The 26,664-nt window shown below is 38.4% G+C and overlaps 1 protein-coding gene across 7 annotated transcripts in view; it reads left to right on the top strand.

Moving 5' to 3' along the window:
- The window catches only part of COL8A1 (collagen type VIII alpha 1 chain), a 136,696-nt gene that overhangs the window by 20,618 nt on the left and 89,414 nt on the right, over positions 1-26,664 (top strand). For 2 of the 7 annotated variants that reach the window (XR_010391734.1, XR_003261093.2), the window contains exon 1: positions 20,337-20,460. The exons of 1 other annotated variant lie outside the window; for it this stretch is intronic. The gene's annotated coding sequence lies outside the window, so the exon portion shown is untranslated. Of the gene's footprint in view, positions 1-20,242; positions 20,461-26,664 lie in introns of those variants that run through there. 4 more of the 7 variants (XM_064520897.1, XM_064520889.1, XM_064520882.1 and 1 more) reach the window with 4 other exon arrangements.

Raw genomic sequence — 26,664 nt, 5'->3', positions numbered from 1 at the left:
CAGCATTTCCTCCAGTGCAACAAGGACAACCTTTCTGCCTCTTTGCCAGCAGAAAGCCTCCTATGTCCTACTGCTGCTTTCAGCTGACAGTGCTTTCCTCCGTAGCATAATGCCATAGTAATGCCTTATGTCTGCTGAAAGCTCCCCATAGAAGGTATCAGAAATCACTGTGCCTACTTTAGTTTGTGATCAGTTTTCAGGTGCCATACTCTGATCCACTCCATCACCTCTTAAAAAAAACAAACAAACTTAGAAATTAATTCCACTAGCACCACTTGCCATCCCTGTTTTGTGTGGGTCTGGTGTGCCTTGCAACTTATCCACATTGTATGGCTGCCTAGGCAGAGCAGAAAAAACCCACGTCTGGCTTGCTTAACATTTCAGTTTCTTTGTTAAAAAGGGAAAAGATATTTATGCCCAAATTAGGACATTGCTGAATCTAAAGATAACATCTGCGGGAAATTTACGTGGCAAGTAGCATGTGTCTATCAGAAAATGAGCAATTCATAATAAATTTTGTTGGCAGGAGCTCAGACAGACACACAGATGTTATACATTTTAATAAGACACTTACTTAAACATGGAATAAATTACTGTAAGCCACAATGTATATACACCTCCTTCTTAGATAATGGAATCTCCTTTGTAAACAGCAGACCTAAGCCCCCATTCACACTATCATTTTCATTAATCAGGTCTATCAATTGCTTACATAAGTGAGAAAACTACTCAAAGTATTAGGGCCACATACTTCATTTCCATGTTTTACACTACATATGTGTAACAGTCTGACACTGTAATGTTGCTGCTGAATAAATGTTAACTTGAGCAGTTTCTCAAAGTATCTTGCTCTGACAGAGAGCAGGGCTTGTCTGTCTTTCCCTCCACAAGTGGGAAAGGGCCAGAGACACCATTCCTGCAAAGTTCTAGGTCACAGGAAATCTATCCCTAAAAGGCAACGAGAATCCAAGCAAAGATGCTCTTGCTGCTCCACTGCTCACCCCTGGATCTTTCAGAAATAAAGCTTTCACATGGGGTTCTGCAACTGACCCAAAGGATAGTTCTGTTCCTATTTTTAAGGTTACTACTGCTGATATGCAGGGACTACACATAATCACATGCAATTCCATCACTAGCCAGTATTTTATTAAAAGAAATGTCTAAATGTTGACTCTTTCTTCATTTCCATCAGTAGATAGCAATAAGTTCATTTTCTTTGCCTGTTTAACTAAATCCTTCCTCTCACCCTTTCCCAATTGCAAGCAAACAGTGGCTGGGAGGTGAGTGTTTTATTTCATTCTGCAGCAAATCTCTCAAGAAGAGTGCAATTGCTATGCTCTTAGATATTTAGATTACTAAATCTGTCAAGATTTTAAACTTCCCAAGGGATGGATTATTTCATACTACATTTTTTTGTCCAGGGCCAAGAACAAAGGGGGCTTAATCCTGCTTAAGGAATCTAGGCATTATTGGGTTTTTTAAAAAAAAAAAAGAGTAATAAGCAGCCACAGGGAAAGTTTACCCCTTAGCCTGAGCAAATCTCTCCTTTGTCCCTGGCACATGTCCATCTGAGGATGCAGCTATTGCAGAAGCTTCTGGAATAAGCAATTGCTGTGGTCTATGCCGAACTAAGGGCTCTGAAATCAGCTTTTTTAATAGCCAAAATGAGTGAACAAAACACTGGGATGAACTGGTTACACCAACCCAGGCTGTTCCCATGCGAGTAACAGCAATGAGGGCAGCGAGCGCTTAAGAATGACACTTCCTCCCACCTCAGCAGTTGGGAAGGGGCCCTGCTGTGATGCGGATGGCGAGAAATCTGCCATATCACTGAAGTTCTTGTATCTGGTATTCCCCACATACTTTATGGACATGGACAACCAAAAAAATAAATAAAAATCTACAGCAGCAATACAAAACTCACTCTTTGGTTTGTAACTCATAATTATTAGCTGTAAGTGCTAAATAAACATTATTCTATATTGTTCAGTTTTTAACATGATAAGCCTGGAAATCTTTTCCCTCTCTCAAAAGACACCCTTTCAGTCCTTTTTTGAAGAAACATTTTTTGCCTGAAGTTTTTGTGTTTGGTCTGTAGCCAGAGGAAAATATTTTGGGAAAGAGTGAGGCCACTTGGACAAGACATCCCTGGGAAACTGGACTAAAGAAAAAAGAGGTGTTGTCACTTGTCACTTCAGAAAAAAAAATTGCTTTGCCTCCCCCCCTTTTCTTGTGCACAGGCATATCTTCAAAATCTGAGTTGGATGAGGAACTCCAGCAGTGACCTTTTTTATTATCCTAGAATGCACAGGATTTTCTCTCATGAGATGAAGCACAACTTTTGGAGATAATCACTACACAAACCAGACTACAACTTATCCACCATCATGGAGAGCTTAGCACCTAGCATGTAGCTCCTGTATATATAATTTGTTATCACCATCACAGATGTTTTCACTCAGAGAGGGTTTACTGTGCATGGGAATAGCCTGAACCAATGTCCAGCTATCAAGACAGAAGCTACCCAGATGAACAGACCTCTTCCACATCCATCACTATATTGCAATTCTATGTTTCAAGAGAAGGAAGTTTCATAACCTGATCAACCCACTTAAAAAAAAAAAAAAGAGGAAAATCACATGCCCCATGAAAGTATTTGTGACTCTCTAGACTGAACATGTAGGCCTTATATCACATCTTTGTCCCTAGCAGTTTCAGCTGCATAGTCACATACAGCATAATTCAAATTTACCTTGACTGTGCAAAAGACACCAACTTTCAAGAATCATCTAAAAATTTAAGTGCCACTCAGTCTTCTCCTGTGTTTTATAAACACCGTGCCTGTAAAATCTTCTGCTGTAGGCTATTTTGGATCAAAAAAGTAGAAAGTCCAGAGTATTTTAGCCCTTGACTAGAAGACACAGAGTGACTAGCAAGTCTTTCTGCAGGGAAGATCAGCTCAGGACCTGCTGCTGGTGGCACTTCTGGCACTGGGACACAAGAAAGAGGTGATCTTTCTCCTCTAGCCATCTATAGCAATTTGTTGTACTGGGGCTAGGAAAATGTGGCTCAACATAGATGAAGGGAATCAGCCTGACAGAAATTTAAATTGACGGGAAGAGCATGTCCCACATCATAATCTCTGCAGTGAATGGGACTTAAAGTGCAGGTTAGGAAAGCTGAAGATGCAAGACAGAGACAAGCATATGAGCTTCTTACTGTTTCTACTGTTTTTCCTATACATGGGTCAAATGGATAAAACAAAGACCATTTCCAAATCCCCTTCCAAATCCCTAGTTACAGACCTTCCCTCCTCCCACAGTGAAGGGGCTCACAGGTGCCAAACTGAACGAGCCAATACAGCTGGGAAACAAGGGCAGGGAAAGGCTGCCCTGTGACCCCCAGTCCCAGAGCAACTGGGATGTGTGGTTCTGTCCAGAGTGAGGCTCAGTGAGAAGCCAGGGTACATTCAAAGAAGTGTAAAGCAGTTTATCTTGTAACTGTGCCACAATATTACATCATACTTTTACTAATAATATGATTTTGCCCTAAAGGCCATTTCCTTACATGCTCAACTCTGTGGTTCAGACTCAACAGCCAGCATCCCTATCTAGGTTTAAGTGCACTACAGTTATGATAGAAACTCTGCAAAAGCCTGAAACAGACAGAAGCATGTGTGGTTTTCTCTCTCATAAATACTCATTGGCTTGACTATATTTTCAGTGACATTTTCATTACTGTAACGACTCCATAAACACATTTTTAAGATTCTTGCCAGGGCTTTTCTTACACTAAATGCTTGCATGTGTGTATTTTTGTGTATGTTTGTTTTTATAATAAGCATCCCAGTGTACTGTTCCTCCTGACTAGCCTGATGGTCAGGAATGACTGTACTCCACTGAGTTTTCTTCCTCTATAAGCCTTTCCAATAACACACAAAACTATATATGGATGAATTAACTGACTCAGTGTTTGTTTTGTCAACTAGTACCCTGCTTGAAGTCATCACTGTGTACAGACACAAACTTCAGGTTGAAGTCAGAATACATGGCCATTTCACAGACCTCACAGTTCAGGTTGTAGTCAGGTACTCTGCACTTCTGTTCACAGACCAGCATACTTCCTACAGAGAGCAGTGGGTAATGGATAAGGCCCACAGATTTTGTCTGGAAAAAAGACAGCTGAGAGAGGGTATATAGTACAGGTCTACAAAATCAGGACTGTCACAGGGAAATTATGATTCCTTTTCATTGTCTCTTCCATACAAGAATGAGGGGGTATAAGAAATTTGCAGGTGGAAAGTTCAAAAAAGACAAAAGGTAAGTGGCTGTTCACAAAATATACGCTTAAGTTATGAGACTCCTTGGCACAGGATGCTAAAAGTCTTTACAGGTTCAAGAAGTGACTAGATAAATTCACAGAAGAAAAACGTATCAAGAACTAAGTACTGAAATAACCCATTAGCTCAGGAAGCCTCTGAGGTACAAGTTCCTGAAGGCTGGCACACAATGCTTGGGGAATATTGCAGGTGCCTGCCCTGTTCTTATGCTCTTCTCCAACGACTTGCTGCTGCAGGGCTGTTACTGGAAACAGGTTATTGGTCTACCTGGACTTCTGAAGTGAGCCTGGTATCACCACTCTTACCTTGTTCAGCAGATCTTTTGAATAACCAAGGATTCTCCTGCATCTGCAGAGAAAACGGTCTTTACAGGAGCTGGGTACAGTCATGATCAAAGTTATAAATGCTGTGCAAGTGTGACCTTCAGGGCATGCCCTGCACTGAACGGTACTGATAAGGGGCTACATCCTCATGGCCCTTTTGACAAATCTCCACCATCTAAAGTCCTCAAATTTTTTTTATTGTTGAACAGTACAGGGATTACATATCAAAGCAGCTGTTCCATATATGAAGCTTGTCTTACAGAATTGATTATTCGTTAATTTAAAAAGCATATGCATATATTCCGGATTCAGTTGCACAGATGCAACACCAAAGCTTCAACAGGATATATAATTTGTGGTAAAATAAAGAAAAGAAGTAAGACTACCTTCTAAATTCCAAAGGTCAGTAACAAAAGCAGTGCACAATTGGGTTGATAATGCTTATTCAATATGGTAAAAAAGTACAAGTAACAGAAGAAATGCTAAGAAATTCACACTTATTCATATTTTTTAAAGGAATCTTATGTAGCATAGTCATAAATTTTCTCAAAGATTTATGTATTCAGTATTACTGTAGTTTCTTCAAAGTTACTGCATTAACATTTTTTCAAACATTCAGCACACTAGGCACCTCCAAGGGAGAGCTGTCAGTTACCACTGTAACAGTTCAAATTCAAATTCTTTCGGTGGTTCTGATGCTAATCAAGAAAAGTTAAAAGCGTTTGGGAAAAACAGAAACTGTGTTTCAGTAAGTATATACACCATGTGCTAGGAGCTCACTGGTGTAAATTGATGAAGTTCTGACAGTTACAACAGCAGAAATGCTTTCTTACATTTTTTTTTTATTTACTGAGATAAGTGAGAGCCCAAGCAACATGCAGCATTGCAGAATTAGACTGAAGTCTGTAACAGGTGCAAACAGAACTTGACTGTAGAGAAAGAGATGAAAAATGGGTAACCAGGTAAGAAGTCCATGCAGAGCACAGAAAAACGTATGAGAAAAATCATGAGAGCAAGTTGCAGGAAGACAGCAGTACTGTAATAGCAGCATTTGGGATCAAATAAAAACAAAGGTCTCAAAAAATTATCTAATATATTTTTTGAAAATAGCTAGACAAAAATCATCAGATTCTGATGAGCAAGCATTGAATTCACAACAGAAAGCACCAGATGTTCTGCTCATTGACAGCCTGAGAAAGTAGACTGATAAGATTCCATGCAATTAAAGCCCCCTTGTATACCTGGGCATGTACAAGCAGATGTGGCCCACATTTGCACAGCACTTTTTAGAGAAAAAAACATTTTTTCCTCTCTTCCCCCTATTTAACCACTATTTCATACACCTTAGGAAGTTAGTCCAGATTGCACCTTGCTATTGTCCAAAAAGAATTCAAACACAATTTGAAAAAACAACAAACTTCTGAACATTCATAACAATCACTAGAGAAGGACCACACAAATTCTTGAAAGTAGTCTGTGACAAAATGGGAAGCACAATATTTCTGTTGTGTTCCCCGATATGACAAGAAAACTGTCAGGCATGACAAGGTAACTCTGTGAAGAGACAGGAAAAGAGAGAGAGAGAGAAAGAATGAATGGATGGACAGACCAATGGAATTATCAGCATCTTTCCTGACACTGCTTTCATCATTTTTTGCTAATTTATTCACCACTCCCCTCTCCTTGTATTTTGAATGAAAAATTCTTCTACCCTGAGAAGAACTGTTCCAGCTAAAGAAATTAGCTCCCTGCCCTTCTACCCTTTTAAACTATCTAGAATTGTAACTTTCAGTTATGGTAACCCTCATGTGTTCAGTAATAAGGTAGATTTGCACTTGAGCCTTTGTTGGCCCCCAAAAGCCTATAGCATGCAATGTTCTCTCTTTGCCTCTCTCTATCCCTTGGCAAAGACACCTTCTGGGTACTGAGAAAGAGGTTCATTCCCACTGAACCAGACATGCAATCCTTCTGGACAGTCCACATGCCTCCCTTCGCCCAGCGTGATACACAATTCTTCTAACTCACAGCAGTGTAGAAGAGCCCTCCCCATCACCACCCTGCAGAGGTAAGAGAAAAAATCACAGGCCCAGTTCTTTCTTCTCAATGATTCTATGTTGTTTGCTTAATCGTATTTATGCTAATTTTATTTGCTGTCCATTTTCTTGTGAGTGTATATCACCTCGCTCTAATAAAAAGGCAAAGAATCAGTTATAAGTCAATAGAAAATTCAATTACAGATCCAATTGAAACTTCAAAGATACCTCAAACACTCTAAGCCTGAACATGAATTGGGATATAGATTATAGCCCAGAGTCATCTTTAAGCATGAATATATGTGCAACAATTTTTACTTTTTAAAAAATGGTTTCACTTGCTAATGTTTGAAAACTTTTGTACTGTGCAAGTAACAGATAAACCACCAGATATGTTAAATAAATTGAGAAATACTGGCTAACTTACACTGTTCTGCTAAGAGATCTCTACAAGTCATCACACACACACACACCCTCTTTATCTCTGAGCTGCAGCAGCTTATCATTAACTTTATTCTACAAAATGACAGAGTACTGGAAATTTTTTCAGAAACAAATGCAGTGATTTGGGGGGAATTGTTTACAACCTTCTGATATTGACCATGAATTTGGATTCCTCAGAATCTGGGAATTCGTGTCATATGTGAAAACCCTAGATTTGCAGTATGCCAATCATCAGTGAAAGTCTTCACATTAGTTACAAAGACACAGGATTCATATACTAAGCTGCTTTCTTCTCTTACTAGCAATGGCAATGTGCCATCATTTGAATCAACATTTCTGTCTAGAAGTCTAGTAATTTTCTCCCATAATATTTATTCTATCAATGTAATAGGGATATTAATTAGATTTTAAGGGAGGGTCAGTGTCTCTTGAAATTGTTTCAGAAAGAGGATGGAAACTGAAATGTAGAAGGAGGAGTCATTTGGAAATTGCCACAATATTTGTTTCCGAGTTTTCTGGGATCTACCTGATTTCTGTGATGCTGAAAGATAATTTTAAGTGGGCCAATGTTTCTGAACTACCTTAAGATATAATTTGGGAAAGATCTTTAGCATATATTTACTTTTTCCAAGCACTACCTAGCCCTTTATTAACATTTCTACCAATTAGGAGTGAGCCATATATAGACAAGGGGACTGGAAACATCAGTAGAAAATAACCATATAATTAAAAAAAAAATTAATGCAAGCTAGTACTGCTGGAGGAAATAATCTGAAACATAAAGATTGAATACAGGGGAAAACCCAGAAGTAGTAATCCTGAATGATTCAAAAGTGAACATGAATATTGAGTAAAGCTGGGTAGTTTGTGGGAATAATTTAGTCCCTTTTAGGTCAGAATCAATCGCAGACTTTCAGCCTTCAAAATTATTCAAGTAACTTTTTATGTGAACCTATTCTGCTTTATGGATTGCTCACAAATTTTTCACTGTAACGACGGCTTCAAGTATTTGCTATTCAAAGCATGTGATCAGTCATTTAAAGCGCTTGGTACTGTTTCTCCCACTGTCTGGATAACTCCCAATACAACACAGAAGTCTTTCAAGTTGGCGGTACAAATGTTCTAGCATAAACAAACTAATCGCAGACTAGTTGAGATGCTCCTGCAAATAATTTTTATATGATAGTGCTCTTACTCTTCATGGCTCCAAATTTTGATATTTATTGGTTTGCCTCTTCCTCTTTGCAATGTCCTTTTGCATATTTTTGAAGACTGTTTATGTTCCCTCTAAATCTTCTCCTCTTTCAACTAAACAACCCCAACTCTTTCACATTTCTTTGTAGGCCAGTTGTTGTAGATCTCGGATCATTCTTCTTGCTATATTCTGGATTGTCTCCAGCTAGCACACATCTTTCTTGAAGCAGGATGCCTCAAATTGGTCCTTGTCAGCACTAGGCAGAGTATGAATATTTGTATGTGTAGTAGGACACCTCTTTTCAGAAGTTGTCCTGCTCTAAAGGACCATGTGTTATGTGAACAAACAAATGTGACCAGAGGAAAGAAGGTACTCCAAATACACAGACAGTGAAAGTCGGAATTTTTCAGTTTAAAGAAAAGAATGTTCCTTCCTCTGAATGTCTGTAATCTCTATGCCTTTGGTTTATTCAACCTGTATTTTAGGAACCAATTGAATGGTCATTTATAAATAAAATGCAATGAAGAAATGCACTAAACCCATATCACCACAGTGCATGTGGCAGCCAATGCCAATTTCTATGGAAGTTGTGGAGCAAACATTCAGACCCTCGACCTAAAAAATACCAGTGTCTTTAACACTTAGCTTAGGAAGTAAATTAGCCATCGCCCTTATGACTATCACTATTAAGCTATTCTGTGTCAACTCAGTACAGGGCAGCTGGGTATGTATGTGTATATATGTATATAGATATGTGCCAAATCAAATAATTACACAGAAGCAATATTCAAGCTAATGTGCATTCTCATAAGAACATCACAGATTCTTTCCTCATACATAATATTATAATTTACTCTCAATTGTCTATAGAAATGTGGAAAATATTATGCCATGAAATGTTATTTTAAAGCATCAAGAACATTAAATGTTTATGTTCAGTAAATGCCCTTGATCCTCCTTCTTTAGCCATTGGGTGCAGTGAACATATTTTAAAATGACAATTCCAAATATAACTGCATTCCCACTTAACTTACTATCCAACCTACAGCTTGTGACTGGTTCCTGTTCTTGTTTTAAGTAAATTAATATGCATGCTGGAAGTACCTCCACCAGTCAGTAACACTCAGAATACATTGTACTCATTCCTAAAGCTCAAAAGTTAAGTCAAATGAGAAAAAAAATCTCTCGAGGATCCTCCTATTTCCTGCTTCTCACAGGTTGGAAAGAAAATATGCTGAAGTAACATAAGCTCAGATGTTCCCATGAGGGTTTCTACTTTGACAAGAAAGATTATATATGTATATATTGATGTTAGGTTTTTTCAGAGAATAACTAGAGAAACTAAATATTATACAGTGATTCTGACTGGATCAGTTTTACTTGCAGAGAATACAAAGATGAGTTCTGCACACTGCCTCTCCAAGACTTGCCTTCTTATTAGTTTGGCTTTTTTTTTTTTTCCAAATGTGAGTGCTATAAATTTGTTAGCCAAGATTTCTGAAACGTTTAGCAACTTCAGCATCCAGCCTGACACCCATTGTAGGGACCTTATTTACAGAAAATAAGCACAAGGTTTTTTATTGGAAAATTGTGAGCTTTAAAAAAAAAAATTATGACAAGAATAATAGGATCTGCAAATTTCTGTAGTGTAATCTGATGTTGGCTCCGTCTCATCTCTTTCTGTAGATTGCTCCACAGTCAGAAGCTCTGATCAAGTCCACTTCCTCTCCAGTTCTTATGAACTTCACCATGGAATTTGCTGTTCCAGAATCATTCAGTTGCCATACAAAAACATGGTTGGAGAGGCTTGATGGAAACCGGTCCTCTCCACAACGAGGCCTTGAACACAATACCATTAAAAAAAAAAACATTTTTTGCTAACTATTACCATACAGCAGTCATTTCAGGTACTCTACTACTTCTTTGACTGTATTACAGAGAGAGGAAAATGTATTTTTTTTGCTGAACAGAGGAAATAGGGATGAGGGAATTGGAACAGAAAATAAAAGACAACAATAATTATAAGAAAATTTAAAAACAACCTGAAACAAACTATGCAAAGACTAAATTCCCTTCAAAAAGTGCTGAGTCCAAACTTGCAAGACACTCTAGTTCTAATCTAACCTTCAAGCTGCCTGCAACTTTTTCCCATTTTCATTTATTTTGTTTGCTATAATTACAAAAAGGCTAAAAATCTTTGTTTCAGACAATCTGCCTGTAATTTAGAAATATATCCTAAATCATCCAGCATGAGAGCAGTAGGACAATGTCCGTACATTCTTCCAGCAGTGCAGCACTCTAAGATGCAGATATCAGAACAGCACAGTGCAGGCCTACTCTGCCCTGCTTTTCCTGCTTCCATAAGACTCAGCAAACAACTTCAATTATGAATGTGTTCTTAAAGAAAAATTATGGGGAAAACCAGCTGAAGGTTCCAAATCATTAACAAAGTACACATGACAATTGCCTCCTCATCCAAAACCACACATCATAAAAGCCTGAGAAAGGCTACAGTGATGGTATTCCCTCTGCCCCTAGAAAAGTACAGAGAATCCTGTGAGAAAGTCTATTTCCATTGTTCCTCAATCAGATGGTACAAATAAGGATCTCTGACTTCAGATGGCTATCCAAACCAAAAGCTAAACACAGGACTGACACCCCATATTTCTCTGGAGCAGTCAGATAAGCTCTATCAGACAAAACACGAGATAAATACTGCCAAGGACAGATGAATAAGTTAATGTAGGATAACAAGGCTGTCAGCTGTTTCACAGTAAATTCCTCTTCCCTGAGTGGTTCGCAATTCAGTTACTTCATCTTTGCTGCATCGTGAGAATATGCAGGTAGGAGCTACCAAACAGCAGTTGATTTGCAGTGAATGCACAGTCTACTTCACTCCATAGTCAACTATGTGTGTCTGACAGTTCATTTCTAAGGAACTTCGGGAAGAATTGCTCTAGAATTGTTGCTGAGAAGCTCAATAGAGCTACAGGGAGCTGATTCTATTTATTAAAGAAAAAAAAGAAAATGCTTCTTTAATTGGCACAAACTTTGTCCAAGGTCTGCGGAACAAAATGATTTTGGCTTAGCGCTTATTTAAATGTCAACAGTAACACACAAACATTAAACTGCTTGAGAAAAAGTAACAGTTGGACACTCCTTCTAGTCCAACATAAATAGAAATAAATGCTTAAAGATATGAAGTGCCTTTGCGTTTGTATGGAGTAGAAAGGCTTTCACATAACCTGTTACGCTCAGAGGAGAAGTTTCAGTAGTTCTTCTTCTTGCTGTAACTGGGTGAATGAGAGACGCTAGCTACAAGGGTTCTCGTACTTGTGTAAAATAAACAACCCTGAACTGAGCCCTCTCAGGAATATAACAATGTCAAGTGCTCTAGAACTTTTAAAATTTATAACATTGAGTACTGACTTGAAAATTGGACGGTAAGCAGTTTGATAAACAGCCTAAAAGTATGCCAGTGCAAGAAAGCCACATTTAGCTCAATGATTTACAGCAGAGGTCTACGAATCTCCCATAGGAGAATACAGTCTTTACTAGTAGTACTACTTTTCTTCTTCTCCTGTAGTGGAAGAACAAGTCCTATTACAAAGATAGGACAGCTCTGAACACTTCACCCCCCTGACACTTATACAAGACTCCACAGGAGCAGAATTCTCTGATTAATCACACCCAGTATTCTGCCCTTTTACAGAAGCTCCTCTGCCACAGGCCAAAGGGGGATCGGAAATGAGGAAAATAGGAAAAGCCTTTCTGCAAGTACATTGCTGTGTTGCCACTAAAATCTATCCAAGAGACACAGAAATGAAAAGCAAGTCTACCAGTATCATCTGATATGCAACAGATCTCTGCTAAGTACATGGAGACTTTACTCTCTTGTCATTCATCTGTCAAGCATGACTTACTGCACTATAATGCATTAACAAAGGCTTCTAAACCTTTGGGTGAATTTCAAGAAATAGCCAATATTTATCTAATTCCTCCAGTTTTAACAGGAGAAGAGCAACAACATGAGAGTGTATCCATTATGCAAAGGACAGACAACTTAATAAAATCAAGGAAATTATAATTAACTTCCAAAGGTTGTCTTAACTGAATTTCCACAGTTAGGAAAAGGCCTTTGACTCTCCAGAATACAATACATTGCAATGATAATTTTCTACTCAGTTTTTCAAGGTAATGTTTTGAAAGTTCAAAAGAAAACCTTTTCCAGAGGAAACACCAAAAAAAGCAGAAAAAGCAAAAGAGCAAAGTACTACTTTGGGAACGGAGCTGAAACAGCTCAAGTGTCTTGAAACACTAATTTTGTATTCCCTTCTTCCTCTTAGTGAACACAGTGGCAAGCAAATTGCTCACTAACTAATAGACTAATATTTTAAAAAAACTTAAAAACACTGAAATTTACTTGGTGTGTTATCTGTTCACTAACAAAGTGAGAAGAAGTTTTCATCCGTCTCAGAACATTCTTTAATGCTGTCCTGTTGTAATGATTTTTCAGTGTTTTTCTATGAAAGATCTGAGACACAAGCTGGACAGAGCACTCAAATGTCTTCTTAATCATCACACTAATGAGAGTTCAGAGGACTTGTTTCCCAATTTTATTGCTCTTTTGAAAGTTCTTTGTTTAAAAAAGGAGAAACCCAAAGAAGTCTATGAAGTAATTGTGGTAATCCTTAACTTTCTTGATCTTAGTCTATGGTTCCTGGGAACAAGTTAGTAAGGTTTAATGTCTACATTAAAACAGTGTAATGAAAACATTAAATTGTGAACCAAAATCAACAGAGGAAGACCACTTACTCAAAGCTGTATACGTAACAAAATAAATGGAAGCCATAGAACACTTGCAAACAGCATTGAGGTAACAGGCCTTCTTTGCTAAACACCCCATAGGCCGTGATCTGATCGAGTATATCGAAAAAAGGAACCTGGAAAAATCACTGAAGGATTGTAATGCAACTCCACTGAAGTTTGTGTGAGCATTGTTAGTCACATCTGTTTTCTCACTCCTATTTTGGCATGGTACCATTAAGAGCAGAAGCTGGCCTGCTTCCTTTACACAATATTCTCATGAGTTAGGATAAATAGCTATGTCCTCCCTCACCTTTTAATACTAAAATTTGAAGAAAATGTGGGTTGTCACTATAATATGTATTTTAGGTGTTCTCTGCAAAGTTTCCACAGGTCCACTTTTAGTACAATTTATATACATTTTAAGTTTCAAAAAAACTCACTCATTACTCTTTAAAAACAATTTTGCCAGTGAGCAAATAGGCAATAAAGACATGTCCTGAAGAAAAACGTGTTATGATGTTTGGGGTCAAATTCTTATGGTTTAGTGATTTTTTCATAGCACAAGGCTGTTTGAAATTAATGAAGGTAAATACTTTAATCTTGTCTTCATAGGGCTTTTTTTGCAGAGGAAAGGAAAGAACTTATTAATAGACAATTATGTAAGCAAGGTAGCATAAAAAATGTATTACTTGGGAACTAAGAAACGTGTAGCAAGGAAGTGAGCGATATCTATAAAAGAACGCTTGAGGGCTGTGTAGTAGAGATGGATTAGTAAACACCAACGTTTTTCTTCAAATACTCCTTCACTCCCTTTTTAACTTCGATGTCAATGGGGCAAATATTTCCTTTGATCAGAAATATATTTTCCCAAGGATGATATATTTCACTTGAAACAGAGCACAAATTAGTTTTCTAAAATAAAAAAAAAACACAATATAATCTTTTGGCAAAGAGATTTAAAAGAATATATATTACAGCCAAAATGTGTGCCACTTGGCTTCGTTAAATAAACTTTCAGGACACTTGTTTAAGTAAGAGAAAAATACTCAAAACCACACACAGAGTGCATAATACTGCCACCAAGCACAATCTGGTGGAACTGAAGACAAGTATTATTTAATCCTTAATCGTATGTTACAAATTAAGACTTCCATTTGTAATCTTGGTTATTTTTCAGAAATACACAAACATTCTAGCTTTGAATATATGGGCACTTGATAGCAACTTCAATCATTCATTGGGCCAGGGCCCCAATCTCTTAAATGTACATGAACTGAAAATCAACTACTGTGAACTCTTGCATAACATCAGCTAAGAAACCTTACTCCCTATTTTTGTACTATATCATAGGATCACAGAACACCTCAGGCAGCAGGGAACCTCAGGAGGTCGCTAGTCCAACCCCCTGCTCAAGGCAGGGTCAGCTGAGGTCAGACCAGGCTGCTCAAGGCTTTATCCAGTCAGGTCTGGAAAACTTCCAAGGATGGAGCCTGCACAGCCTCGCTGGGCAACTGGCTCCACCACCTCACTATCCTCATGGACAAAAGGTTTTTCCTTACATCCAGTCTGAACCTTTCTTGTTTCACCTTATGCCTGTTGTCTCTTGTCATCCCACCATGCACTGCTGTGAAGAGCCTGGCCCCATATTCTTGGTAACCTCTGCATAGGTCCTGGGGGGCTGCTGTTAGATGCTCCTGAAGCTGCCTCTTCTGCAGGCTGCACAAGCCCCATCCCTCAGCCTCTCCTCACAGCGCAAGTGTCCAGCCCCCGGGGCTGTCTCAGTGGCTGTCCGCTGGACTCGCTCTGGTTTATCAATGTTTCTCATGCACTGGGGGACCCAAAACTGAACACAGTATTCTAAATATAGTCTAATGAGTGCTCAGTGCTCTTGTTCATACAACCGAGCATGCTCTTGGCCTTTGCTGCCAGGGTCCACTGCTGGCTCATGTCATGCCACTTGCTGGCTATCAAGGCTCTCCTGTTCTTTTCAGCAGAGCTGCTCCTCAGCCAAAAACTCCCTAGCCTTTATGTGTTAAATCTGGTTTACACTATATCATAAACATTTAAAAAAAAACAGCAAGTTTTTAAGATTGGAAAACATTCTCTGTTAAAAGGAAGTACCTTATTTCTGTTTTGATATGGTTGCCATCAACTTCAACCGGTGCATCCCACTGAAAGTTCCAAAGCTGATACACAGCTATAGGAAGGCAATACATATAGGACATAAATAATGCAAATCGGAGGCAATACAAAAAATACAGTACATGAATGGGTTGATCCTATACTAGCAGCTTTGGACTGCATTCCTTTTTCACTGCTGGAGACGATACTAAACAGGATCAGCAAAGGCAAGATAGATGCAAAATGTCATCAGTTACGGCCACAATATGTTCCATATCAACTCCTTCCAGTTATTTCCAGTTCTGCCTCTACCATGTCACATGCTAAAGCATGAATCTTGTCCTATAGGAGAAAATGTTGTCTGATAGGAGAAAACGTTGCTTGAGATAGGCAGAAATTTTTTAAATGTGCTTCCTCCACGCTTACATGGAGACCTTGGTGTATAGTTATCTACAACGCAAGATCTGCACTTCCAAAACATATCTTGATTTTGTATCCTATTTTGGATTGGCATACAGTGCCACACAATCTGACCGGCCCTAATCTACAGATGCAAACCTAACAGGGAGCGGTCTAACAGATTCTCTCCAGGACACAGTGAGACGTGGAAGAAACAAAATGAATTGAACTGGCACTTTGAGAACTGTTTACTCTCCTCCCTTATTCTCCTCTCTGGGCTTGTGAATCTTTACTGTTAAAAGACAACACTGTATGCAAACTGCAGCATTGTAGCATTTAATCCTTTAAATGGCAAATTTGCTAGAAAGACTTTGGTTAGAACTTACAATGATGGGAAGCACAACAGAAAATGGAATGTTACCTGAAACCATACGTTACTAAAATATACTTTTGCTTGAGTGGAGAGATCATTAATGTCTTTGGTCCTACTGTCAAATAAAGTGAAAAGAAGAATCAATTTCCACAAGAGTTGCATAGGTTAACAAAAATTCACCTGTAGGCTGTCAGAATATTTTTATATCAACAAAAGCCATCAAAAACTCTGAAATGTCTTCCTCTTTTTTTAATTATGGTGTTGTTAAAATTATGGCTTAAAGTTGGAAAAGTATTACCCTGCTCTACATTGGAAAGTCTCTCTAATTATATCTGGTTTGTATTTAAAAAATGTAGACCTCTTGATCTTGATGGAGAATCATCTGCCATTACAATGCCATCTAACTGTCTCAGGATCCTCCTCCTTTGATAACACCTCTGAACAACAAGTAGCCACCTACCTAAGCTGTTGCTGTGATGCTACAGAAACCATCATTTATTCCTGAAGGGTTATCCTCCCATCCATTCAGGTTAATTCTTTTGGCATTCACAGCCATCACATTCAGTTCCATTTATTTTAGTTGAATTACATTCAGGGCAAACTGTGAATAATACCTAGCTCCTTTACTGGAATAAATTCAGGAATTTATGGTATATCTGCATTTAAAAGATCCACAGTGAATTGCCTCAACATTTATACGGCTATAGTTTTTACCTGTATTTTAAGAATGTTGCCACCTCTGTTAATAATTGTTCTTTGGCACACAGTTTGTATGCTAGAGCAAATTTAATTTAACAGAAAAACTGAGGAGCAAGTATGTTCAACATGACTGTAAAAACGTAGCAATTACCGTCATATTTCTGTCCCCACTAGCAAGCTGTGACCTGGTTCATAATCACCACATGCCACATGGATACCGTTGGGTATACCAGCACTCTATGTAGTAACACTTCTGCTGTAAGACATCTACAAAAGCTGGCTTGGAGAATCCTGTTGTAGCATCACAGCCAAAACTCCTGAATGGTAAGAAAGTGCCAAGGTACTCTAACCCTCCATGGAAAAGTTCAAAGTCCCTGAATGAATCATAGTGGATTTCAGGAGATTTTGTATAGAGCATTATGGGGAGCTACAATAAAAAGGTTAGTCAAATTCTGCCAGATGGTCTTGCTCTCCAAAGCATCACTGGCACAGATTAAATACGGTAGTCCTTAGCTGAGCTAAAAGTGTGGCAAAATGATCCCTCCAAGTCAAAGCTGATTCCCTCATTAGCCAGTCTACTCTGCGCTCAGATGTAGCCCTACTATCAAATAACGTAAGTACCCATCACAGATTTCGGATGTGCTGAAAGCTTAGGCTGCTTCAAACAATTCTTGGAAACTCATGGCAAACCAATCCGGATATTTTGGGGCAAGAACAGAGAAAGAGGGCTGGAACACTCAAATGATTCTTGGAAGGATAATTTTATCTTTAAAAGGTAGATGAGAACTGACAGTTTTAGAAAGGTTGGACACTGCTTCTGAGCGTAGGAACAAAACCCTTCCTGCCATGTGTCCATCGTGTATTTACTGTCCAGCCTGGCAGTGCGTGCCTGAAATGCAGTTAATTGTGTGACAACCTGAACTGAATTTCCCACAGATATTTTTGGTAAAGTTTTCATCTACTAAAAATCTCATTAGGGAAGCTAAGTGATGCATTGACTAGAATATCAAGGACTGTGCCCAACACTCTAGTCTCATCAGGTAATCTGCTATATAATTAGATCATGATGATGCTTTAATAATCATCACTGTCAGTATAATGCTTTTGATCTATCTTATGTGTTAGTAGGTTTATTTAATGTTTGTAAATGTTCCCTGAAGGAAAGAACTAAAGAAAACCTTTAATTCTTGTGTTCTGGAAGTTTAAAAAAACTAAGGTTACACTTGAGTCTGCAGTACAGTAGGACACATGATCAACATGGAACAACCAATAGAGTATGAAGGATTTACATCAAGCCAGCCCACTTGAGTACTGACTCACTTCTCAGAAGTGAAATGGCACCTAGCATTTGAAGAGCTAAAAAAAACAAAAACAGAAAAAAAATCATCTTAAAGCTACTCCTCTACATTCAAACTTTATTTTCCAAGAAAAAAAATAGCTTGACTTTTAAAAGGTACTGAGCTTACAGAAGCATCCACTGGTTTTAAAAGGGACCTACAGAAAGCTTGGCAATTTTGAGACAGTAAGAACAGTTTAGTCATTAAGGAAGAACTTGGGTGCCTATTTACTCTCCAATTTCTGAAAATCTTGACCTAGATTTCTGTAAGTACAAAGCCATCTGATTGTTAAAGATTAGCTGAGTAGAATTCCAGTTTACGAGCATCATCTAATCAACCGAGCCATCGTGATGTGCCCATAATTGAACTAATTACATAAACTTATCACAGTAACTTGTACCTTTACTGACTCTATTCCTTCCTATGTTATCATTACTTACTGTAGCCTGCCTAAAATCACAGTGTAATCTCCTCAGAGCAGATAACTCATCTCTTATGAGACCTGTAAAAACATATTGCTTGCTACAGGATTTAAAAAAAAACCATAACTTTTGTTTACAATTAGTTGCAAAAAGATAGAGATTATGCTATCCAACAGCAACCCAATACTTGCAAGAAATGGTAGCAATCTGTACAGTCCCTTTCAGTTTGAAGGTTCTACATCACCCAGAGGCTGTATCACCAAGGTAATGCAGCTAATTCTGCCACGTAACACTGATATCCAAGTTGATGGAGGCCTGATTTCTAAGCCCCGCCTGACTAAAAAGACAAAAGCAAGATGCACACAACTCAATTTGTCCTGATCATCTCAGTCACTCAATACTTCTTCCTTTTTCTAAATAAACTCATTGTACTCAAGAGAAAAGATGATGACAGATACGGAAGTGAACATTACTCTGAATTCATTTTAAGACTTCACTTGCATTCCTCATCATCAGTATGTCAGGATTTGAGACTTATTTACACTGATCACAGCAGATATATTTAGATCTCTAAATACAAACATAAAAGGCTAATGCTGAGAAAAAAATCAGGATATTGATGGAAGTATCCAGGTTCTGTAAGCATCCTGTATCCCCTCATCTAGTGGTCAGCTGGGCCCATTAGTGCAAGAAGTCATACTTATCATAGCTGATCTCCACCACCTTCACTACAATCTTGCTCATCTTATCTCTGTGAATTCAGATCCTCTTTCTCCCTTGTTCTCTGGGGACACATGGTACTCCTCTCTTTCTTCACCAGCTCAGATCTTGTACGCACTAAGCAAGACAGAACTCATTCATTTTTCTGCTTGGTCCTCCTCAGTTTTTAATTAGGCTGCACCTCTGGCCTTTCCCTTGATTTCAGACCGCTGTTCTCTCCTTCCTATTCTATCTTTCTGGCTTTCTCCACTCGCTACTGTTCCAATATAGCACAGGTTTTACTTGTGTATTATGGTAAGACCCAAAGGTCCCAGTCAAGGTCCAGGTCCCTCATGTAGGGATTTATGCAGATACAGAATCAGTGTATTCCAGCTGAGTACAACTGGCTGTTTCACCTGGAGGAGCCAGTGTCCAGAGGCTGTGCCATCCACTCTTCTATGCTCTAAAAGCAGTGAATGAGTTAAAATGAACAATGAATAATTTAACACAGAAACCACCAGGAATGTGTGTTCCTACTGGTTTGTCTTTTTGGCTACATCTGCCTTTTGAGAATACTAGTTGGGAAAATTGTTTAGAACTCAGACTCTGGGAACAATAAAAGTGCTCTAAAGTAAACTGTTCAGAAGTCAGTGTGTAGATGGAACATGTTACAGCTGCATTGAGGAAAAGCTGGGTATGCAGCACAAGAGAAACTTAGGACTATTCCAGAGTGGTGATCCTGTAGACATCTGAAATATAAAGAAAGTTTAGTAGGACACCTTTAAAGATCAAGAGGCTGCTTCTTCACAGCTATTCCTTCTCAGAACTGAAAAATCAGCCCTTCTGATAACTACTTTGCATTATTATCTTACTGCTGTAAAAATCCTTGCAAAAGACAAAGCAAGACCTAGTAGCATTATAACTGGAACTGGAATTATGCACTAGATTCAGAGAAACAAATATACTAAAAAAATCTTTAGTTAACTGAATAATTAAAAGACTTATAAATAAATCTGACACTTCTGTAAAGGCCATCAGCTTGCTTTTTCCCCCCTCCCTCTGTCCTCAAAGAGCAAAACCCTACTGTACAATGCCTTCTGAAGGCTGTCTGCCTCCTTTCCTCACTGCCCACCTACTGTAGGGAGCAGCTCCTCCCACCTGCACATAAAAGCCAAGTGCATGTTACCAGCAGCTGATCAGAGCACTTTCTCAGTCCTCCACTGTTTTGAGCCAGTGATCTTCTCTCCTTGGATCTTGTATACTCAAGGTAAGATTACTGCTACTTCAGGTTTCTGTTCTAACCGGCTATTTTGAGGAAGTCTTAATGACAGCACTAGCACTGCCTTGCTGGGTGGTGTTGGCAGGGCTTTTTTCCTTTTTTTTTTCAGATGTAGTGTCATCTGACATTTAAGTTAGTAACAATCTGTTGTTTTAGCAATGAAATAAAAACAGAACTTACTGGAAACACTGTGTGGCTGAGAAAAGCTCTTCTTTCCCTTTCTGATTGATTTTGAGGAGATCCGTATACCCAGACCAATTTTAACATTTTATTATCCCTGCTAATAGTTTCCATCTCAGTAAGAATAGTCCAATCAAAGTTATCAAAAAAGTATGCTTTAAAGCTGCCTTAAGCTCTGTTTAAAAAAATGCTTAGTGATAATTTAAGACTTTTTTTTTACTATTATTATTATCTACAAGCCAGATTGAGCCTATCTTGGGACTGAAGTGCACCTTTCAAGGTTTCAGTGTCTTGAAAAAAATGTGATTGAACTTATGCCCTCACAGAAGCACAGTAATAAGGCTGATGGAATTCACTGTCTAGTACCAAATATGCTTTAAGTACACTTTTCACAAGCAAAATTCTCTTTCCTGGAACAACAGACCTTGTGTATCCATGAAATTTCTAGATCAGCCTGAGCTATGTTTTATCTACAGTTTGCCTACATAGGTATCAGTGCTATAGGCATCATGCTATAGGAAAGAATAATAAGTGCCTCAAAGAAACAGCTGCTGAACAGCGAAACATTAAAATATAAGTTTCAAAACTGTGCTTTCATTCCCCTCTGTTCATCTATCCATCCTCACAGAGATCAATCTATTAGTGACTAGTACCAGTTTCTCACATTGTGTGAGTCAGTGCACTTTTAACACAGTCACCTGTTTAAAGAAATTCCACCACAGAAATCCTTAATCCTAAAATGCCTCTCTCCAGTGCTCAGAGATGAAGGAAAGCATGAACTACCAAAAACAAACAGTGAATGCTGACTGTAAACAGTAGTCTGTTTGTACTATATGTAATGTATTCTGCAGTTAGAGTGATATTTCCTTCTTCACAGTCAACACTGTTTCTAAACTGCCTTTTTTGTTCTTTCTCAAAATAAAAAATGTTTTCTAAAAAAGAATTATGTCCACACATAGCTTTACTCACATTAGCTGCAATTCTTAAGCTACAGTTCTGTAAAACATCAGCAAAACTCTGCACACAATGTCACTTTCTGTGCAGTATGTCTAAGAGATCTTTTCTGTATTTTCAATGTTATCTGTTGTATCTAATGAGAAAAAGAAAGCATCGCCTACAGCTATTTGACTGGGAGATTACATAAGTATACTTAAAAAAAAAGTTAACCGTTCAAAAACAAAGTACAGTACTTTCTACAGCAGGCTTACAGTAAAAATAGTTTTGAAACAGGTAATCTATATAAATTGCCCATAGAAGCCATAGGAATAGAGCCCAATGGTTTCTCTCATAACTGGCATTCTATCTCTGAGCTACAAAATTCTATTGCTTAGTTAATATCTGATTTTTATAGCAAAGCTCCGCTCCCCCTCCAAAAAGACCCCTCTTCTAAAAGACATACATGTGATTTTAAGTGTAACGTATATTAAATTTAGGTCCAAAATCCTCCAGTGAAGACTCATTTTTCATACAGAATTTTATACCATCAGATAAATCAAAATTTCTAACACAGCAATTCTCAAGAAAGAACATTTCAAAAAATGCATTTGCCACAGGAAATGTGCATATAGCAAAATACCTTTTATTAAAGCCTGCTGTGAAATGTAATGTTTTGGCATTTGAAAAATGGATTGCAGGGCATATTAAGAAAATTCTAGTCAAAGGAATGCATCTAATTTAGATCAGAATCTCCTCTGAGCAATTTCTCTCTTAGACTGAGTAGATAATTCAGCTGAGCATCACTTTGTAGCAGGGGATGAAGGGAAACTGAGCACTGAAAGTCTCCGGGAGAACTCATATGTCCAGGAATGCATTTATTCACCTCTGTGCTGATCTGAAACTCCTTTTTATAAGATCAAAGTGTACTGATATTAAGATAAAAACACTATCATTTTAAAATAGTGCTACAACCATAGTAAAAAAACTGAGTCAGCAGGGAAAAGAATTCAGATTTTTGGAGTAACAACCATAGTATTTTAAAATAACAAAACAGATGCCATGAGACTATATTGATTTTTCAGCCATAGACCAGTTAACTATTAAGCAGGCATGGTAAGTCATTTCTCCTGGTGGTTACACTTCCTTTTTTCCAGTGTTCATTTAGGGCACTAAAGACCATTTAAATCACTAGAATAGTTCCCGCTGCTGTCACGAATGTTTTACTAGATCCACAGAAACACAGGATACAGATCACTGACTACCTATCTATTCATATGACTGCCACCACTACTGCTTTTGAGACATTCTGATTTTCATGAATTTATTTTCACCACTTCTTTGTGAGGCAGCAGTATGTTTCCCTCTAGCCATACTGATACTGAATATATGGACTGTCTTGCTCATGGTCAAACTGAAAATTCACAGCAGAGCAGAAAGTGGCATTTAGTTCTTCTGGGTTCCAGGCCAGCACTTTAATCCCATGCTTCCTTTTGTATTCAAGTTTATAGAGTCCACCTCCCTTGCAGCTGATCTGTCTTTGCATGACTCCTTAGGGTGGAACAGCAGGGAGAATTTCAGTGTCCAATCTTGAGAGGTATTCACCCCTACCACTTCAGGTCCCTTTGAACCCTTTACAACCCACTTAAGAGGATTTGCAACTTGTTCCTGGGGGGGAAAAAAAAATAACCAAATGACCACCCCCTTTCTTACCCTCTGAATCCTTGTGTGGTTTACTGAGACCAACCCACTCTTGGCAGGATGACGAAGCACAGGTCCACTGCCATGGACCAGAAATGATGTCCAACACCCGACTTTAAGAGTTCAAGCTTGGTAACTCAGTAGTGGTTGGTAACATCAGAATTTTTAATTGGAGCTCAAAGAAAAGCATGTGGTACTTAAAATTATTCACATGGCTTTTGTATGGCACATGGAATATCCTCCTTTATCCTTTTCTACCTTTGCTATCAGACGCCACCTCTATAATCCCATAGAATACAATTTCATACCCATTTTAAAAAAAGAAACCTACCAGCCTTACCCTATCCCTTTAGTCTTCATCCCTTGAGCTAATTTATGAGGGTACAGAGTCTTTAATTGCTCCTATGGCCTTGCAAATACTACATCATCCAAAAAACAATTAACACATGCTGATGTTTGATTTCTGCAGTAATTGCCCTAGCAGCCTTTGGAGGTCTTGTCTCTCACTCTTAAACGGACCACTAGGCATCCATCACTTACAGACATTTTGTCTGTATGGTGAATGCAAATAGTGAATGCACAAGAGGGAACTGAAAGACTAGTAGGAGTGATAAAGACTAGAAAAAGAATGACTAATGTTGAGAACAGGTGACCTGTTTAAGGAACTTTGTGAACCTTAACGCCTCTGAAGTACAGAAACACAAACCGAGGGCCAGGTAGCAGTGTATCGTCTTCTGTTTAAGAGGCGCAAACAGTCTTGACATATAAGCTAGTAGAACTTTACAAGAAGCTGTCCTGACTGCCAGGAGCTAGACTACATTCTTTAAATTAGTACCCTTGAAATTACATGGAGTTTCATTTCTTTTCTTTCTTGTTCCAATTAAGACCATTAACAATTTTGGGTAACATCAAAATTTTACTGAATGAATGGATTGTTGTTAAGATAGCCATTTATCATGGCCATCTATTATGGGAGGTGCACACAAGTATGGGTGGAGTGGTGGAGGGTCATACTCTGATCCTCCAGACTACAGAGGCCAATACTAGAAAGACTGTCATATTACTACCAGCAGTAGCAGGGAGGACTTCTGCAGGTTCTTGAGGCATGTGAGGCAGAATTTTCTTCCCATTTAATTCTATGTCTTGCTATTTTTCCCAAGGCAGGAAAGATTAAGTTTTATGCCTGAAGCTTAAATATATCCCCATATATTCCTTATTTTTTGGCCTTCCAATTATCCTTAGCTGTGGGGTGCTTCCTTCTTCAGAGAGAGAATTTTCTAATTTCACTAGTGTCATGTTTCCAAAAGAGCAATGGTTCAATAGATTTACTGTAGTGAGGAACCCAAGACAAGAACAGACAAAAACTTAGAGGTGGCTTGTTCTGCCTTTGGTTAACCAAATACCTGCATTTAACCGTGCAGATGCTTCTTACTTTTGCCACTTGTATTTGCTAGAGTTTTGTGTAAGTGATGTTATCTTTTTGTAACTTTCCCTCCAGAAGAAAATGAGGTCTATTCTTTGTGCCAAAAGAATTCCCCTTCAGTGAAAGTTGTGGAGCTCTGTGTGTTTAAAAGATAATGATGAGTTCTCATTCTGAAGCCTTTTGTGGGTGTTGTGCAATAACTGTGCCTATTCTCTATACACATCAGCAAACAATTGTGCTTGGTCTTCCCATACTCCTGAAATGTTGGATGTGTTTCCATAATTGTCTTGATGCATAATGAATTTAATGTCTCATAATTGCACTGCAGGGGATTAATACCACTATGTAGTCTAGGGACATCTTTTGATGATTAAAACTTCTTCATGAAAGTTCGTATGTCATAGCAAAAGCAAGATGAATACAAGTCTGTTGCCTGACCTGTTGAACGACAGGTGAAATTGTTGAGGGGTGACATATAATGCACCCTTTTTAAAAGTGAGTGAGAATCAATGCCCTCTCTTGGTGAGAAAAATATATATAAAGCAGCCCTATGAGAGTGTTTATCAGTTCCCTCTGCTGGCTACAAAGCCCACAGTCAATGGAGCAGCTGTGTTTGTGGAGGTGAAGGTCATAAGTTCTATTCCCAGTGCTGCATGAATGCAGTAAACTGATGACTGTGATGTCTGTGCACGTATGCGGACATCATTCTTTATAGGGTCTCATCAGCAACTACACTGAGTTCAACATGAGGGCACACAAAAATAATATGAAGCTCCTGGGAGGTAAGAAACTTTCCAGTAAGGATGTGACATGCATCTTAGCGGCTACGTCACTCATAATACTACACAACTAGGGCATCCTTCTGTTATGCATCATATACTACCCTCATATGCACACTTTGTTTTTCTTCCTCTTCAAGACAACTGTGCGTGTGCTCATTACACTCAGTTTAGAGAAGCCTGACTGATTATCACAAATATGCTTGGCTCTCCCAAACTGTAGCACTTCAGAATGTCAGCTTCTGAAAATTCCACATTTTCAAAGTAGAAACAAATGGTACCAATAAGACCATCCCAATGTAAAAAAAACAGAAAAACAACCTAAATATATCTTTTCCATTCTCTCGAGAAAAGGCCTATATAATCTGATTATGCAACTGGAGAAACGCGTCATACGATTTATTCAGACACTCTGAAATCAAGTTGAGATGAAAAAATATTCCAAACTTAAGAAAGTTTTTAGTTTGAATAACTATCTATAGGACTAAAAAATGAAGGACTCTTGGGTCAGGTACCCCAGCTCACTTCTACTGCTGTGGATTTATCATGGCAACATACAGTATAGGCAGAAGCTATCCTATTAAAGGCAGAATAAGTCAAAACTAACTGCTTGACACATTAGCATCAGAGGTATATCATATGCCAGATTTCTGGAACATCTGCAGCATATGTTTCCTACTAACTAAAGAGCAACCACCCTTTCTAGACCAACATACTTCTGTATTCTTCTCTCTGAGGGGAAAGTAAGAGGTAGACAGTAGTACACTGCATATTTGCATAGGGACTTTCAAGCAAAATATTTGACCATTTTTGCAATTAAAAATTCCATAGAGCAAACCAAGGTTCCAACAAAACACAATGTTATAAGATGAAGCAACAACAACCAAATATAATAAATTGTAGTCCCTGAGATGGAGATGCTTACATTGCCTCTGATTTACTCGATATAATTTTAAAAGGGACAGAATTGAAGATGGCACAGCACCAGGGACACTCAATCCAAATACAATCAACTTACCACTGAAGAAATGTAGCAGTCAAGTTTGCTTATACCAGCACACGATTTATCTCTGTTCTGCCCTTCCATTCTTCCCACCACATGCGGAGCTCCAGTGAGTGCAGAATATCAGAGGAAGGATCTTTTATGTGGCTGAGACGAGAATTTTTCTTTCAGCT

This window comes from Dromaius novaehollandiae, chromosome 1, assembly GCF_036370855.1.
Source record: "Dromaius novaehollandiae isolate bDroNov1 chromosome 1, bDroNov1.hap1, whole genome shotgun sequence".
In the NCBI taxonomy this organism is placed as follows: domain Eukaryota; kingdom Metazoa; phylum Chordata; class Aves; order Casuariiformes; family Dromaiidae; genus Dromaius; species Dromaius novaehollandiae.
The sequence above is the reverse complement of the archived record's forward strand: the minus strand, read 5'-3'. Positions and strand labels throughout refer to the sequence as shown.